The 19158-nt window shown below is 28.9% G+C and overlaps 1 protein-coding gene across 3 annotated transcripts in view; it reads right to left on the bottom strand.

Annotated features, from left to right (window-relative positions):
• Nucleotides 1–19158, bottom strand: part of LOC145247462 (BTB/POZ domain-containing protein 17-like) — a 306407-nt gene that overhangs the window by 20447 nt on the left and 266802 nt on the right. The window lies entirely within an intron of this gene.

The following is a 19158-nucleotide window of genomic DNA, read 5'->3' as shown; positions in this document are numbered from 1 at the left end:
GTAAACATAACTATGACATTTTTGAATCACTGTTGTGGACCAGGATATAAATATCCTAACTCGTTACAAAAGAAAATAATGAAACGAATGGAAAGAAGGAAACAAAACTCAATTGCTGGATAAAATAAACATGTCGTTTATTTTCTGTTGAAAAATGAATGTTTTAGGTGTAAGTCGTGTTCATGTTCGCGCGTGGAAAGATGAGTGAGTAATGTAGTGGAACGAGAAATGGCAGTCCAGCGTGTAGACAAAGAAAAAGATGGAGGGTTGACATCAGCTGTTGGTACTTGTCCATGCGGAAATGTCTTCAGGCCACTAGCTGTGGACGCGAACTTGTCTGGTTGATGGACCAAAACAAAAGGGAAAAAAGAGTGAGAAAGTCAATCCAGTTCATGGAGAGAGAAAGCGTATAAAGTGTACGTACTATCTGTTAGCTCTTGCCCCACATACAGTAGCAGGGGACGTGATGTGCATGGGCGCGCGCACCCTTTCGGGGTGCGCGGTTGGTCCATCGACTGTTCAGGTCGGAAGCTGGTTCGAAAAAGGAAGGAAACAGCTTGTCTCTTGCTTTTATAGTTGTTTCCGGTGGTCTTTTGCACATGCGTGGATTTCCTTCAAAGGGGAAGTGACGTTGCCCATGTGTGCGTACGTGTGCGTATATGTGAGTACATGTGTGTACGTTAGCGTGTGTGTATATGCACGTGAATGTGAGTGTATGTACGTGAACGTGAATATATGTATGTGTGCGCGTATGTGTATGACAAGAAAAGTGGCTTGAAATGTGAATGCGTGTTTTTGTGTGAGCCTAGAAAAGGCTCGCACATCACACACACACATACATACACACATCTATCTATCTATCTATAAAAGTGAAAATGTATGTGTGTGTGTCTGCGTATGTACACTTCCCAACCAAATAACTGTCAATTTTCGGTCTAGAGACTCGAGATTTGACATAAGGAGTACTGAGATTTGGGAAAATCTTTTTAATCGGTTTTCGGCCAGAAATTTAGCTGTCGAGGGGTCAAAGTTCAATGCTCTGACCTTTGAAACCTCTACCAAATTTCTCCGTCAATTTTGGATCTAACACTTGAAATTTTAAAAGTAGGTTACTTGGACATGGATCAAACTTTTAATTTAATTTGAGCCCCTAAAAATAAATGTTAAGGGGTTAGAATTGGGGTATCAAAGTTTTAAAAAATTGACCTATGCGGTCTCTACCAAATTACTCAGTCACTTTCTGGTCTAAACATTTGAAATTTTACATAAAGGATATTCAGAGGTAGGACAAGTTTTTTAATCGGTTTGGGTCGAAAATTTGAGCTGCCAAGGGGTCAAAGTTCCAAAGATTTGACCTTTGCGGTCTCTAGCAAACTACTCAGCCAATTTGGGGTCTAAACATTTGAAGTTTATACATTTTTTTTTTTTTTTTTTTTTTACACAGTGATCACCACTTATCAAGGCCCGGAAGCCACTCAGGGATAAGGGTTATTGCAAGTACATTACGTTAGTGAGGAGATTTGATGAAGTGTTTACTTAAGGGGGCGTTTTTTTTTTTTTTTTTATACATAATAGGTATTCAGAAATGCGGCAAGCATTTTAATCCAGTTTTGGAGAGAAAATTTGGCTGCCGAAAGGTCAAAATTGAAAGAATTGACCTTTGCAGATTCTACCAAATTCCTCCACCAATTTTGGGTCAAAAACACTTGAAATTTTAGATGTAGATAAGTATGACATGGGTAAAACTTTGTATTTTGATTTGAGACCAAAATAATAAATGTTAAGGGGTCAAAATTAGGGTCAAAGTAAAAAAAAAAAAAATTACCTCTGCGGTCTCTATGAAATTATTAAGACAAATTTTGGTCTAAAAAATTGAAATCTTACATAAAGTGTATTCACATGTAGGGCATATTATGAACAGTACATAGGGCCCGAGCAAAGCCGGGCTGAATTGCTAGTATATCTATAAAAGTGAAATTGTGTGTGTGTGTGTGTGTGTGTGTGTGTGTGTGTGTGTGTGTGTGTGTGTACATTTCCCTACGAAACTACTCTGTCAATTTTCATTCTACGGACTCGAGATTTAACATAAGGAGGATTGAGATTTGGGAAAATGTTTTTAATTGATTTTCGGCCAAAAATTTGGCTGTCAAGGGGTAAAAGTTCAACGATTTGTTCTTTTTAAAGCTCTACCATACTTCTCTGCCAATTTTGGGTCTAAACACTTGAAATTTTAAATGTAGGTTCCTTGGAAATAGATCAAACCTTTTAATTTGATTTGAGCCCAAAACAATAAATGTTAAGGAGTCAAAATTAAGGTCAAAGTTTTTAAAAATTGACCTCTCAGCCAATGTTTGGTTTAAACATTTGAAATTTTACATAAAATGTATTCAGATATTAGGCAAGTTTTTTAATCGGTTTTTGGCCGAAAATTTGGGTGTCAAGAAGTCAAAGTTCAAAAGATTTGACCTTTGTGGTCTCTAGCAAACTATTCGGCCAATTTTGGGTCTAAACATTTGAAATTTTATATAAAGGGTATTCAGACATGCAGCAGGCTTTTCAATCAGTTTTTTGGCGACAATTTGCCTGGCAAGAGTTCAAATTTTTCAGAGAAAAAGATATTAGAGAACAAGTAAATAAGAAAGTAAAATCTAAGTAAAACCAAGATAAAATTAATTTTCTATTTGGAGTCTACCAACTCCGAGCAACAAGCCAGTGTAACGTTTTCCTATTAGATGAACGAAGATAATTCTCTACATAAGGCATGGTTTGACATGAATGCCATATTTCATTTAGGGGTTGTTTTACAACCCACAGAGGTATGAAAACGTGATCAAAAATTTAAATGCCTTTTCTTTTTTTTTATATTTCAACCATTTACATTTCTTTTTTTATATAAATTTTTTTATTTTTTTGATATTTCAACTATTTACATTTCTTTTTTTTATAAATTTTATTTTATTTTCATATTTCAACTATTTACATTTCTTTTTTTTATAAATTTTATTGTATTTTATTTTCATATTTCAACTATTTACATTTCTTTTTTTTATAAATTTTATTTTATTTTCATATTTCAACTATTTACATTTCTTTTTTTATAAATTTTATTTTATTTTCATATTTCAACTATTTACATTTCTTTTTTTTATAAATTTTATTTTATTTTATTTTCATATTTCAACTATTTACATTTCTTTTTTTTATAAATTTTATTTTATTTTCATATTTCAACTATTTACATTTCTTTTTTTTATAAATTTTATTGTATTTTATTTTCATATTTCAACTATTTACATTTCTTTTTTTTATAAATTTTATTTTATTTTCATATTTCAACTATTTACATTTCTTTTTTTATAAATTTTATTTTATTTTATTTTCATATTTCAACTATTTATATTTCTTTTTTTTATAAATTTTATTTTATTTTCATATTTCAACTATTTACATTTCTTTTTTTATAAATTTTATTTTATTTTCATATTTCAACTATTTACATTTCTTTTTTATAAATTTTATTTTATTTTCATATTTCAACTATTTACATTTCTTTTTTTTATAAATTTTATTTTATTTTCATATTTCAACTATTTACATTTCTTTTTTATAAATTTTATTTTATTTTCATATTTCAACTATTTACATTTCTTTTTTTTATAAATTTTATTTTATTTTCATATTTCAACTATTTACATTTCTTTTTTATAAATTTTATTTTATTTTCATATTTCAACTATTTACATTTCTTTTTTATAAATTTTATTTTATTTTCATATTTCAACTATTTACATTTCTTTTTTTTATAAATTTTATTTTATTTTCATATTTCAACTATTTACATTTCTTTTTTATAAATTTTATTTTATTTTCATATTTCAACTATTTACATTTCTTTTTTTATAAATTTTATTTTATTTTCATATTTCAACTATTTACATTTCTTTTTTTATAAATTTTATTTTATTTTCATATTTCAACTATTTACATTTCTTTTTTTATAAATTTTATTTTATTTTCATATTTCAACTATTTACATTTCTTTTTTTTATAAATTTTATTTTATTTTCATATTTCAACTATTTACATTTCTTTTTTTATAAATTTTATTTTATTTTCATATTTCAACTATTTACATTTCTTTTTTTTATAAATTTTATTTTATTTTATTTTCATATTTCAACTATTTACATTTCTTTTTTTTATAAATTTTATTTTATTTTCATATTTCAACTATTTACATTTCTTTTTTTTATAAATTTTATTTATTTTTTTCATATTTCAACTATTTACATTTCTTTTTTTTATAAATTTTATTTTATTTTCATATTTCAACTATTTACATTTCTTTTTTTATAAATTTTATTTTATTTTCATATTTCAACTATTTACATTTCTTTTTTATAAATTTTATTTTATTTTCATATTTCAACTATTTACATTTCTTTTTTTTATAAATTTTATTTTATTTTCATATTTCAACTATTTACATTTCTTTTTTATAAATTTTATTTTATTTTCATATTTCAACTATTTACATTTCTTTTTTTATAAATTTTATTTTATTTTCATATTTACACTATTTACATTTCTTTTTTTTATAAATTTTATTTTATTTTCATATTTCAACTATTTACATTTCTTTTTTTTATAAATTTTATTGTATTTTATTTTCATATTTCAACTATTTACATTTCTTTTTTTTATAAATTTTATTTTATTTTCATATTTCAACTATTTACATTTCTTTTTTTATAAATTTTATTTTATTTTCATATTTCAACTATTTACATTTCTTTTTTATAAATTTTCTTTTATTTTCATATTTCAACTATTTACATTTCTTTTTTTTATAAATTTTATTTTATTTTCATATTTCAACTATTTACATTTCTTTTTTATAAATTTTATTTTATTTTCATATTTCAACTATTTACATTTCTTTTTTTTATAAATTTTATTTTATTTTCATATTTCAACTATTTACATTTCTTTTTTATAAATTTTATTTTATTTTCATATTTCAACTATTTACATTTCTTTTTTTATAAATTTTATTTTATTTTCATATTTCAACTATTTACATTTCTTTTTTTTATAAATTTTCTTTTATTTTATTTTCATATTTCAACTATTTACATTTCTTTTTTTTATAAATTTTATTTTATTTTCATATTTCAACTATTTACATTTCTTTTTTTTATAAATTTTATTTTATTTTCATATTTCAACTATTTACATTTCTTTTTTTTATAAATTTTATTGTATTTTATTTTCATATTTCAACTATTTACATTTCTTTTTTTTATAAATTTTATTTTATTTTATTTTCATATTTCAACTATTTACATTTCTTTTTTTATAAATTTTATTTTATTTTATTTTCATATTTCAACTATTTACATTTTTTTTTATAAATTTAATTTTATTTTATTTTTTCATATTTCAACTATTTACATTACTTTTTTTATAAATTTTATTTTATTTTATTTTTTCATATTTCAACTATTTACATTGTTTTTTACAAATCTTATTTTATTTATTTTTTTCATATTTCAACTATTTACATTTTTTTTACAAATTTTATTTTATTTATTTTTTTATATTTCAACTATTTACATTTCTTTTTTTATAAATTTTATTTTATTTATTTTTTTCATATTTCAACTATTTACATTTTTTTTTACAAATTTTATTTTATTTATTTTTTTATATTTCAACTATTTACATTTCTTTTTTTATAAATTTTATTTTATTTATTTTTTTCATATTTCAACTATTTGCATTTCTTTTTTTATAAATTTTATTTTTTTTATATTTCAACTATTTACATTTCTTTTTTTTATAAATTTTATTTTTTTTTCATATTTCAACTATTTACATTTCTTTTTTTTATAAATTTTATTTTATTTTATTTTTTCATATTTCAACTATTTACATTTCTTTTTTTTATAAATTTTTTTTTGTTGATATTTCAACTATTTAAATTTCTTTTTTTTATAAATTTTATTTTATTTTATTTTATTTTTTCATATTTCAACTATTTACATTTCTTTTTTTATAAATTTTATTTTATTTTATTTTTTCATATTTCAACTATTTACATTTCTTTTTTTATAAATTTTATTTTATTTTATTTTTTCATATCTCAACTATTTACATTTCTTTTTTTTATGAATTTTATTTTATTTTATTTTCATATTTCAACTATTTACATTTCTTTTTTTTATAATTTTTTTTTTTTCATATTTCAACTATTTACATTTCTTTTTTTATAAATTTTATTTTATTTTATTTTCATATTTCAACTATTTACATTTTTTTTTTTATAAATTTTATTTTATTTTATTTTTTCATATTTCAACTATTTAAATTTCTTTTTTTATAAATTTTATTTTATTTTATTTTCATATTTCAACTATTTACATTTCTTTTTTTTATAAATTTTATTTTATTTTATTTTCATATTTCAATTATTTACATTTCTTTTTTTATAAATTTTATTTTTTTTAATATTTCAACTATTTACATTTCTTTTTTTTATAATTTTTTTTTTCATATTTCAACTATTTACATTTCTTTTTTTTATAAATTTTATTTTTTTTCATATTTCAACTATATACATTTCTTTTTTTTTATAAATTTTATTGTATTTTATTTTTTCATATTTTAACTATTTACATTTCTTTTTTTATAAATTATATTTTTTTTTCATATTTTAACTTTTTTTATTTTATTTTTTTCATATTTTCATCTTTTTTTATAAATTTTATTTATTTTTTTCATATTTCAACTATTTACATTCCTTTTTTTTATAAATTTTTTTTTTCATATTTAAACTATTTACATTTCTTTTTTTTTATAAATTTTATTTTATTTTATTTTTTCATATTTCAACTATTTACATTTCTTTTTTTATAAATTTTATTTTATTTTATTTTCATATTTAAACTATTTACATTTCTTTTTTTTATAAATTTTATTTTATTTTATTTTCATATTTCAACTATTTACATTTCTTTTTTTTAACTAATATTTTCAACTATTTACATTTCTTTTTTATAAAAAAAAATGTAAATAGTTGAAATTGAATTTCAACTATTTACATTTCTTTTTTTATAAATTTTATTTATTTTTCTTCATATTTCAACTATTTACATTTCTTTTTTTTATAAATTTAATTTATTTTTTTTCATATTTCAACTATTTATATTTCTTTTTTTATAAATTTAATTTCTTTTTTTCATATTTCAACTATTTACATTTCTTTTTTTTATAAATTCTATTTTTTTTTCATATTTCAACTATTTACATTTCTTTTTTTATAAATTTAATTTATTTTTTTTCATATTTCAACTATTTATATTTCTTTTTTTTATAATTTTTTTAATTTTTTTAATATTTCAACTATTTACATTTCTTTTTTTATAATTTTTTTAATTTTTTTAATATTTCAACTATTTACATTTCTTTTTTTATAAATTTTATTTTTATTTTTTTCATATTTCAACTATTTACATTTCTTTTTTTATAATTTTTTTTTATTTATTTCATATTTCAACTATTTACATTTCTTTTTTATAAATTTTATTTTATTTTTTTCATATTTCAACTATTTACATTTCTTTTTTATAAATTTTATTTATTTTTTTTCATATTTCAACTCTTTACATTTCTTTTTTTTATAATTTTTTTTATTCTTTTCATATTTAAACTATTTACATTTCTTTTTTTATAAATTTTTTTAATTTTTTTTCATATTTCAACTATTTACATTTCTTTTTTTATAATTTTTTTTTATTTTGTTCATATTTCAACTATTTACATTTCTTTTTTATAAATTTTATTTATTTTTTTTCATATTTCAACTATTTACATTTCTTTTTTTTATAATTCTTTTTTATTCTTTTCATATTTCAACTATTTACATTTCTTTTTTTTATAAATTTTATTTATTTTTGTTTCATATTTCAACTATTTACATTTCTTTTTTTTCATAAATTTTATTTATTTTTTTCATATTTCAACTATTTACATTTCTTTTTTTTATAATTTTTTTTTATTTTTTTCATATTTCAACTATTTACATTTCTTTTTTTACTTTATTTTATTTTTTTCATATTTCAACTATTTACATTTCTTTTTTCATAAATTTTATTTTATTTATTTTTTCATATTTCAACTATTTACATTTTTTTATATAATTTTTTTTTTTTTCATATTTCAACTATTTACATTTCTTTTTTTACTTTATTTTATTTTTTTCATATTTCAACTATTTACATTTCTTTTTTCATAAATTTTATTTTATTTATTTTTTCATATTTCAACTATTTACATTTTTTTATATAATTTTTTTTTTCATATTTCAACTATTTACATTTCTTTTTTTACTTTATTTTATTTTTTTTATATTTCAACTATTTACATTTCTTTTTTCATAAATTTTATTTTATTTATTTTTTTATATTTCAACTATTTACATTTTTTTATATAATTTTTTTTTTTTCATATTTCAACTATTTACATTTCTTTTTCATAAATTTTATTTATTAAAAAAAAAAAAATTTGCTTGTTAAAATAAAGTCAACAAATTGATTTCTTTAAATATATCGTTTTAATCAAAAATAATATTACGTACTTAAATTGTCATGTCGAAAATAGTCATATATCTAAAAATTACGAAAATTCATCGAGTAGAACAGTTGCGTCGTTGCGATTGTTTTTAGACAACAAATATTGCAGCCCAGCCATGACAAGTAATCTAAAATATTCATTTCAGAGTTATGTCCCCTGCGTATAGACTCCTACCGTCTACTATATATAACGTCTAAGAAAAATGCGATTTTACTCAATTTTTCGTAAAAATGATTTTTAACTATAAATACCTTTCCGCTCGATGATTTTTCGGAATTTTTGGATATATTACTATTGTCAGCGAGGCAATTAAGTACGTAATTGTTCTTGGTTAAAACGATCTGTCAATTGTATCTTAACTACTCGTTTAACTAGCACCTTTATATATATATATATATATATATATATATATATATATATATATATATATATATATATATATATATATATATATACGCTCGTGCGCGAGTATTACCAATACAGAGTGTTGCGTAATACCTTTATCTTTTTTTAATAGTAGATGTCAATTTCACGTAAGACGGGAAGAAGGTAGAAATTTTGGTTCAACGTACGCAACATTTTTCTCGCTTGCACACGTGCTCCTGCTGATGACATTGCTGCTATTCGTCCATTCATGTTTTCGTTCCTTCCTTGATTATTCATTCATTCATTCAATCACTCCGCTTTCTTATCGTATCTACTTGACAGTTCGCCCAGCATTTTCATCCCGGGCCCGCAAAATCAACAAACCTCCTGTAATGATCTGGTTTCTGTTGATTTTGCGGTTGGTGTTAAGTTCTGTGCAGTTCTAGGAAGTCCACCATCCCAGGCTTTGCCTTCTCTCTTTGTGAAAGGGTTAGTTTATGGCTAATCGCCTGATGCGCCCTCGCCGGGGAATGCCGACGGGGCATTTTTTTGCGGGTCAGAGTGCCCCTCCTCGGGGGGGGGGGTTACTGATTTCTTAGTCCCACTTTCTGACCCTAGTGGCACAGTTCTTGCAGTGGGAGAGAACTGACTACCTTTCATACCCACTGAGACCCCCCCCCTTAATCATTCCGACAATCTACGGACTGACTTAAGCCACGGGGTTTTTCTTTGTCGGAATAATGCATGATTCAGTCCAACTCTACATTGTACACTTCACTCTCCTAAGCATTACCTCCTCTTTTTGAGAGGGGGTTGCTGATTGCTTGAAGCACCCATACTGCAGAATGCCAACTAGTCCCTATTTATTTGCTACGATGGCAGAGTTAGACACAAGATTGGTTTTAATGTAGGAAAATTCAATCCAACCACCACCACCACCACCACCACCACCAAAAAAAAAAAAAATAGGAAGCATTCTGGATTAAGACAAAGGTAATAAAAATTACCTCAGTCTAAAAAGATTTCTCTACCTTAGTCCTTAACTAACTGAATGTAGGAAAGATGAAGTGTAGCGTTAGAACAGATACTACACTTTGGACTAAGCTAAAAGGCTGAGGAATGTATGCTGACGTCCATAACTATTCTGTACCAGCTAGAGTTACCCACACCTTGGAGTTGGCCTCCCCCATCCTTGTGTCACATCTAGCAGTAGTTAGAGACAAGCTGACAATTGTAATGCGTAGATAACTTTTGCCGCGGTAACAGAACGGATTTTTCCGGGAAAACTCCAATTGCCCACCATAGGGGTGCCTTTCGGTTTAAAATGGCTAAAATCGACACGTTTGTGCCTATTAAAAAAAAATTGATGCTTTAGATTTTTATAAAACTTTCTGAAAAGTTGTAACTAACTGATTTCTATATAATTTTTTTTGTCTATACTTTGTGATAACTCTTGAGTGTGTCCCAGGGGCTCTTTTAGGGCTAATAAAAACACTCCATTTTTGGGACTATTTTACCATATTTGTCCAAAATTTTCTGTGTATGTTTAGCAGTTTTGCATGGTGTTGAACTCAAATTTAAATATCTTAAGGACTTGGGGACTTTTGGGGCTAAATGATAGACTTTTTCATGCCTCATTCACAGGGGACCATGCATGCTTCACTAGTTTTTATTTTCTCGGTTTCCCACCACACGTGAATCCTCGTTATGGCCATTACGTCACCCACATTTCTAACATGATCTCATACATCATCCACATCTCTAACATAATCGTCCTTTCTAAAATGATCTTTCTGTTTTATAGTCTTTTTTTCTTACCGATGACATCATTCCGCATGCATTTGCATATGCGCGCCTGTGCTCTATTAAACTCTTTTACTTGTCTAAATAAATTTTTTTACTGATGCGTGTTTTAATTTATTTCAAGTCGTATGAAAAAATATGTTCAAGTTTGTTAAGTAATAAAAAAAAAAAAAATAATGACAGCCATCAAGCCTCGACAATTGCTAAAAAAAAAAATGGACAATTAGACAGAAACACATCTAATAAATGTCACCAATCAGAAGATATCTCACTACTGATGCAATTCTCTATCTCTATAAAAGCCAAGTACGTCCAAAGATGGAGTACTGCTGCCACATCTCGGCTGGAGCTTCTAAAAACAGCCTATCCTGCCCTGACAAAGTACAAAATAGACTTCATGGCTTAGTGGGGGATGCTCTCTTCTCTTCCCTGCAACCTCTCTCCCACAGAAGAGACGTTGTGAGCCTGTCTTTGTTTTATCGTTATTTCCATGGCAAGTGCTCGTCTGAGCTCCAATCTCTGGTTCCCACTCGCCAATCCTTCATGATAAACACCCGTCTAGCTCAAACCACTGTCAGTAATTTCTCCCACTCTTTATCTGTGCCTAAATCAAAACGTAGATTCCATGAACAAAGCTTATTTCTGAAAAGTGCGCGCCTGTGGAATTCTCTTCCATTTGCCTGTTTCCCACCTGGCTACAACTTGGATGTCTTCAAGTCCAACATAAAAAAAATTCCTGATTAATCGCCCCCTTAAGTAAGACACGTTATCGAATCTCCAATACCAACTATTACTACGATATTATCCCATTGATTATTGTACATAAAATAACCCTTATCCTCGAGTGGCTTCCGGGCCTTGATAAGTGGTGATCCCCATGCAAAAAAAAAAAAAAAAAAAAAAAATGCTATGGTCAATGGAACTGTATAGTTTTATTACCCGTATTTTCTGTTTAATTTTAGAATTTTGAGCGATTATCACACCTTCGCATGTTGCATTACAAGTATGCATGCATAACGTAATAGCTATTAGTTCATGTTTTAATTTTTAGCCTTGCAACAAACATGTCTTCATAGGTCAGGCATTAACGTCAAAGGAAAAAGTGTTTCGATTCTCGGTGGTGGTGCACAAGTCATTTTTTTTTTTTGTTTTTACTTTTAAAATCATTACTATATATTGGGTCCAATATAATCTATATACATAAAAGGCAAAACGGCTGCGTGTTGTCGTATGTCCAAGAAAGGCTTTTTTCAGGAGGGTTTTCGAGAGGGTTACTATTTTTTACAACTTTTATATACTCCCGAGATCATAATATCAACGATTTGCAAACGGATGTCGTATCTAAATTTATTTACATCGACTTTTAAAAAATTCATGCTATTCCGTCCTTTCGCATGTTTTTTGGTCTTTTTCGTATAAATAAATCGAAACTCATTGAAGTAAAGCCAGGCAATCAGTTTCTGGTTAATGTACCAAGAGACACTACCAGCTCCCCTTTCCTCCTCTCGGGAGAGTTGGTCACCCTTTCCCCTCCCTTCCCTTCTCTCCACATTAAAACACAGCCTTGTGACTAATTTGCTCAACGGCCTTTCGTGGCGGGACGTCTTGAAAACAATCAGCTTTGATCAATGTTGGGAAAACCTTTCATATCAGACAATTGCTATTCATTTGAGAGTTCCCCTTTTTTCGGGGGGAGGGGGGGGGCTTGGTTTCCCCAACATCGTGAGGAAACAAATAAATGAAACAACGGAAAGCTGAACTGGCCTCCAGCCAACGTTCATTTCTGCACCTGTGTGAACTCATTCACTTTTTGATTGAAATCGCTAAATTTGAACGCTTTTCACTTCCTATGGCTTCATAGCGTAGCGGTAAGATGTCACGTTTTCTTTCACTTTCTTTTCCACCTTTGTGTCATGGGTTCGCGCCTGTCTGACTACTAACACTTTTTTTTCTTTTATACCTCTAAACAGCCGGGCAACGCCAGGTACCACCGCTAGTGTAATGATAAATATGATATCTGCATTAATCAAAATATCATATTTAAGCATATTTTATGATAGGGCAATGCCAGGCGGCCTGCTAGTATATATATATATATATATATATATATATATATATATATATATATATATATATATATATATATATATATACTAGCAGCTGTATCTGGCGTAGCCCGGTATTAAACATAACGTTAAATTCCTAAAAAAAAAAAAAAAAATTGAAGTAAAGAGAATGGAAAGAAACTGTGACATGCGAGTATTATGTTTTTTCTAAACAGTTTACCTTCTTCGTATTATTGGATTCATCGGACTACTGTTCTTATCTTGAGTGTGATTTTCACAATGTTTCGGTCGATGTAACCTCCTACCTTCTTCAGGTGTATCTTGTTAAACTCGGGAATGTTTCTGTCAAACTCGGGAACCCATTATTTATTTCATGGGGGTAGTACACTCTTGTTTCGTCAGCCATGACTGCATAGAGATTCTAAGTAATTCACAATTGAAGAAGGTCGGAGGTTACATCGGCCAAAACCTTGTGAAAAATGACACTTTAAATGAGAACAAATAATATGAATAACCAATTCTCGTCTCAAAAATTCAGACACATCAGTTCACTTCTTCTAGGTAAAAAAAACAAACTAATCGAGCTGAGATCAAAACTAAAATCCAAAGACAGTCAAGTACAATAACCATTAGGCCAGCTTGCCACGTCTTTAAAAACTGTTTTATAACCCTCTTATTCTTAACATAAGGGAGCTGTCATATGAACGATTCATGCATGCGCATTTGCAAAGCAGTTGGCAAACAGATAAAAAAAAAAACAATGAATTCCAAGTATCAATTTTCCAATTTTGATCACCGTAGCAACACTTTTTACTGGATAAAAACCAATTAAAAAAGGTTTCCACATGTCTGAATACCCTATATACCAAATTTCAAGTCTGAAAATCAAAAATTCGTTGAATACATAGGCTGAGAAGTGTCCTTATACACGTTCTCACTTTTATAGATATATAGATAGATATACAAATTTGATTGTTTGAATCTTGTTTTCAACGATCGGGCGATTCCATCTTTCAAAAAAGGGATAAGAGGTGAATGTTTTTATATATATATATATATATAGTCATCCACATACAGTACTGTTTCGCTATAGCAAGATTCATCATGCGACTAGACAGGCAACTACCTCAAGCCTGATGCGAATGGGTGTGGCTCAGAGGCTCAGGAATAAGAGTGGAGAGTTTGATGTTTTGGTTTCGATTTTACTAAAAGATAGGATCCAAGTCATATATATGATGATTGCAACGTCTTGTCAGACGAGTGCCACTCCCTCAGACACGAAATGCCTGAGGGAGTATCTATACAAAGATGTTACAGAGTCTTAGCTTTGTACGACAGCTAAGTCTCTCTCTCGGTTCAAAATGTTGAGATCCAGCAACAAGCAAGAGCAAGATAGCCAGCAACAAATTAAACTGCAGACCAGCTTAATGCGGGTACTGGTCTTCCGCTTTATGGTTTTTTTATATCAGAGATTTGCTTCTCCTAGAAAGGTTGCCTTCACCACGGCTTACAGGAGCCCTCTCCACCCCAACACACATATATACACACGCAAATATACACAGTGCTAGTTGGAAGGTCTTGTTTTTAATCCTTCAGGGAGACTAGCCGCCCTCCTCACCAAACAAGACTGGTGAAGGAACCAGTTTAGTTGCCAGTGACCTGACCATGAGGCAGGTAGTACTGGGTTACATGGTACCTGTAGCATATGACACATGCACATATATATATATATATATATATATATATATATATATATATATATATATATATATATTAGTTTTGATCTCACTACCATATATTAGGTGCAATATAATAATTGACAGAAAATTGTCTCTATAATAATAAATACGTAATCTGTATGAGTTATACGATCATATTTAAGCATATCTTACGACCGGGCAACGCCGGGCAGCCTGCTAGTACGAATATAAAATACGTGTTCTATTTCAGAATCTTATTTGAAAGATCTGGAATTGATAATTTATTATATTATTGAAAAAAAAAAAAAAGTTTAAGACACTATCAATAAAAGGAGAGGAGAGGGAGGAAGCTGGGTTGATCTTTTTCGGACACACTGTCGTCCTCGTGTGACAATCTTCACACGCTTTGCACGTGCCACATTCTGCCCTTGTGGAGAGGCAGAAAAACGATGAAATACCTACATTGTCATTGTCTGACTTGCAAGAGAAAGCAAATCAATAAATTAAACAACCCTCATGTCGGTCTGGGTAGACTGCCATATGTGGACTGCGGCATTTTATGCTAATGAAATTTATACCGTTTCTGTCAAAAATAAATGGGGGGGGGGAATATGTTTCGCCAGTGTTCACACTAAGATTCATATTAAATCATAGAATTACATCAAAAATTTTTTTTTCATTTCGATGCCATAAAGAAAAAAAGAAACATCTATTGTTGAATTTTTATTTATAGTGAAGGATCTCTTTCCGAGTTCATTTCAAACGGTGGGTGTGTCTGACTTGCTATTTACTTTCTTCTAGCTACCCTTTGCCACTTTAAATTGTTTCGTTCGTGGTTATAAGAAGGCACATTTTTTACTCACCAACGTCTGTCTGTCTTACCAGGTGTTTTATATATATATATATATATATATATATATATATATATATATATATATATATATATATATATAGCAAAAATGGTAATTAGTAAAAACTTAAATAAAGTGCTCAATACTATTGCAGAGTAAATATATATTTTATCTGCTTAGTTACACATGTTTCGGTTAGTGAATCGTATCAACGACCCAGTAACTTCATCAGACTTTACAGAAATGGTTATTATGATTAGAAAAACGATATTAAAAGAAGCATAAAAAAGGAAAAAAAAGTGTGTGGGGGGGGGTCAATTCTAATTCGACAACAGTTAAGTTTTAAGATTTAATAAATATTAGAGGGTGGTAAGGGGCGAGGGGGAGTTTAAAATATTCAACTAGACACGGATAGGAATAGAAGGAGAGGGGGAGAGAGAGAGAGAGAGAAAGGAGGGAAAAGAAGGGCGTAAGATGGTTATAAAACTTTGAAGGCGAGATAGGGGAAGAGAAGGAGAGGGATAAGAACTAAAGGAGAACGAGAAAAACATACATACATACATATATATCTGTTTATCCAATGAAACCCCGCATGATTATCAAAGAGTGCTCAATGGAGGACAGAGCTGGTATATAGCCTGTTTATTATACAAACATTATTGGTTACATATGTGCATACATGTTTCAGTGGAACCCACCTCATCAAACCAATGTATAATATATATAATATATATATGTCCATTCCACTTTCTCTTAGAAGCTACTGGATCGATCTAGTTGAAAGTTTGTTTGATAAGGTGCAGCGGACTAAGTATTATGGTATCCATTTCATGTGTAACGTTACACATGTTTATACATAGGACCCACAAAATGTGTTATGCAGTCTAGATCGCAAGGAACATAGGACAAGTAATAACTAGATTCCTTTTTGTTTTTTAACAATTTATTTCCAGGTACTTTTTCGGTATTTGCATATGCGTGTCTGTGCTCTGTTATACGTGCACAGTTTGGGATTAAGAGAGATTTGTCATCACAATGCTACATTTACTCTTGAAGTTTTCCCGGAAACTACTGATTCGATTTGGATGAAATTTTGTATGGACTTTTGTTATGATAAAGTGGAGCAAAGTAAGTATTAAAATTTGAAACAGCATTTTTCACTAGTTTGTCATGCTTAAGTGTGAAATAACAATTTTGTTGCTAAAGATGCTGACTGAATGCATCCATTGTTTTTTGTTTTTTTTTGTTTGTTTTGTTAATGATGAAATGCAATTAATTCAATTCTGTTCGCTTCTTGCGCGTATCCCCCAGATTAAAATTAAATCGGACAAAACGGTGATTTTGTAAATCGATAATTTTAATTTGGAATAAAGTGTCTTCGATCTAACTTCTCTCTGATGTTTGCTCCACCCTCCACCTTCCACCCCTGCCGGACAAAATTCTTTCTTATTAAAAAATACGAAAAACGAAGGAAGAGAATTAATTTGATTTCTTTGATATTCTGTTCGTCATTTTTTATGGAAGAGAAATTACTGGAAAAAAGAAGAAAAAAAAAAAGATAAAAAATGAAAAATCTTTTTTACAGTGACTGTATATAGATCCTTTTACAGTGACTGTATATACACCACGTTAGTAATGGAGCATTCTTTTGTTTGTCTGTCTATCCGTCTTATGGTCACTTGTAGGTTTAAAAACTAACTAAATGAATACATATAAATAAGCAATAAAAACATATAAGCACCAAAAATACATGGTAGATTTGCATCCAACTTCGCATGAAGCATCCTTGGTATGTTAGATGGTATTTATTTCTCTCCTACTGCGAGAAACGCGACATTAGAGTTGGAAAGGGGGATTGAGAAGTCAGACCCATAACCACCCACCCACCTCGAGGAAGGGGTACTCTGATCAGCAAATAGCACCTGTGCACCCCCCGACAGCATTCCTTGGTAGGGGCGCCTCAGACGATTAGCAATAAACTAACCCCTTCTCAAGGAGAGAAGGCAAAGTCTGGGATGGTGGACCTCCTAGAACTGCACAGGAACCAATCAACAGGAATGGTTTACACTGTTGATTTTGATGCTGGGGTAAAACCGCAGCATGATGTTGGATGCGTTATAAAAATTCGAGGTCGAAATGGTAATTCTATCCTACTCCGACTTATAATACTACTAATAACCTAATAATCTATGTAGAGCAACCAAAAGTATTAGATATTATTTTTTTTTTTATTACATTTTCACCTTAAACAAGGCACATTGCCACTTTGGTGTAGGGGGCTACTATCAGGGGCAACAACTACTGGGGCACTATGTAGGGATTTGGGCAACAAGATGTCTGTTCACGTTGCACTTGAACTTCTGCACATCAGTATAGTTGGGGAAGCAGGGACCTGGAATGGGATTCCAAAGTCTAGCGGTTCTGGGGAAGAAACTACTGGAGTAGAAAGATCTTTTACATCTAGGGATCTCTACTGCTGTGTGGGGGTGGGATTTTGCAGCCTGTCGGGTCTGTCGAAGGTGTTCACGTCGTGGGGGTACAAGTGCTTGCAGTTCGTTAGAGCATTCACCATTAAAATACTTGTAGAACAGGCAGAGGGATGCAACGTTTTGTTGATGGGACAGAGGCTGAAGCTTATATGCCAGTTCAGGGCCCTATTGCACTAAATTTTGCATGAAGAGACCTTGGAATGCCAGAGGTGGCATTAAAAAGTAAAATACTACTACTACTAATACTAATACTAATACTACTACTTCTAATAATAATAATAATAATAATAATAATGATATCAATAATAATAATCCTGAATTTGTTTAACAACGTCTCCCTGAAAGATGATGAAATCCATTCTCAGAGGATACTCCCTCAATCCTGGCTCCAAGCCAGAAGTTTCAAAGATCAAGGGTTTTTCTAAGGATATTGGTGGTAGCTACAATAACAGACGTAAATCCTTCATGACTGAGACAATTTTTATTTTTGTACCTTTTCTCCACGTTAAAAAACGACCCTGGTGTCTAACTCTGTCCCGTGGGGAGGCATAGTAAATAGGTACAATAACAGACGTCTGAAGAGATTTGCAATTTTTTTAAATGTCCTTCCAGGTGACTTGATACTACACCTAGCATACCAACTACTACTGGGAGTACTTGGGTTTTAACCTCGTGCATACATCTTAACTCCAAAAGCATAATTGCCACCCTTTTTGTTCTTCTTCTTTATCGCATTCTTATCCCAGGACACTAAAATGTCTACAATTTGCCATCTCTTTGAGACTTTGTCAATGACTACCAAAATCCAGACAATTATGTTCCAATTGCTTAGTTGCCGTGATCTACCATATCTCTACATTACCATCCCCACTTGTTCTCAATTCATCAGCACACTTCATGCCAAATCTCCTACAAACCTCCCAGTCGACTGAGCTTCAATCTATGGTCCCCCCTCGCAAAACTTTCACAAGAAACACTCGTCTAGCTGTAAACACTATCAAAAATTCCCCCCACTCTTTATCTGTGCCTAAACCTAAACGTAGATTCCATGAACAAAGCTTTTTTATTAGAACTGCACGCCTGTGGAATTGTCTTCCGTTTTCCTGCTTTCCGGCTGACTACAATATGGTTGTCTTCAAGTCTAACGTAAATAAGTTTTTGATGAGCCGTTCCATATAAGTTATCAAATTTAACAAATTTTCATTACTAATGATTATTATATTGTCCAATTTCTACTGTACACTCTTTA

This window comes from Euprymna scolopes, chromosome 25 (genome assembly GCF_053919585.1).
Source record: "Euprymna scolopes isolate OS-2025 chromosome 25, ASM5391958v1, whole genome shotgun sequence".
Classification (NCBI taxonomy): domain Eukaryota; kingdom Metazoa; phylum Mollusca; class Cephalopoda; order Sepiida; family Sepiolidae; genus Euprymna; species Euprymna scolopes.
This window is presented reverse-complemented; position numbering and strand designations above follow the sequence as displayed.